The following is a 1,033-nucleotide window of genomic DNA, read 5'->3' as shown; positions in this document are numbered from 1 at the left end:
GAACTTGCAAGTTAGAAGTGATGGATGTCGAAGTTCAATGAGAGGTATGTTAATACCATGACATCGATTATGATAGTGAGAATGAAAATAATATATTGAAGTGATCATGCGTGAAGTAATATACCTACTAAGTACCTATTTCGTGGATGAAAACACGATGTAGGTAGGTAGGTATGACATGATGCATGAAAATAATATGAAACGTGGATCATGAAGAATGAAAAATTGAAGGAACTAGTAGAAATAAGATAATAGAAGAAATAAGGCTATACCAAAAAGAAAGTTTAAAAATCATCTACCTAATATCTAGTAAGGTTTTTCCTTTGTTAGAAAGGAAGGTTTGAATGGGATGGCTTTCGTTCATTTTCTTTTTCTTTCGGTATAGATATGAGTGCGGAGTGTGCTTGAAACTTGCTTCTGTTTGTTTTTTCTTCTTCTGCTTCTTTCTTCTTTTTTTGCTTTTTGGAAAGGATAGAGGGGTAGAAGGGGAGAATTGGGTTTGGCGTTATGTTATTAGGATGTGGGAGATGCCTAGTAGGTATCTGCTTCGATTTTGATTCGGCGAATATGCTAGAGTGATTGAGATGATGTTGTGATTGTTCTCTAATAGTGGCTGGTAGCTGGTGCTGGTTGCTGTTTTTGTAAGTTGTATGTATCACTCGTTTTGTATGCTCAGGGTTCAGTTGGAAAATACTTTTTCTGATTCCTAGAAGATGGGGATATTATCCAACGGAAAGCTTGAATCCACTTTCATGTGCGAACACAAATTGATCAAGCAGTTAACTTCACCTCTACAACCAGTAGGCTACACACACCTTTCCTCCATACCCAGAAATACTACCCCCCCCCCCCCCCCCCCAAAAATACCACAGCCAGCCCCAAACATCCCTCTCTCGTGAGAGGCCCGGTTAATGGTAGTGGATGGACCAGTTGCATGAGCCAGGCACCCCTTACCGAGCAAATGAGCCCGGGGAGCGCCGGAACTGCCAAATTGTCCCTCGCATGGGGTTTGTTGAATTGAATACCACGATGC

Source organism: Sclerotinia sclerotiorum, genomic scaffold (assembly GCF_000146945.2).
Source record: "Sclerotinia sclerotiorum 1980 UF-70 scaffold_11 genomic scaffold, whole genome shotgun sequence".
Classification (NCBI taxonomy): Eukaryota; Fungi; Ascomycota; class Leotiomycetes; order Helotiales; family Sclerotiniaceae; genus Sclerotinia; species Sclerotinia sclerotiorum.
Note: the sequence above shows the minus strand (reverse complement) of the source record.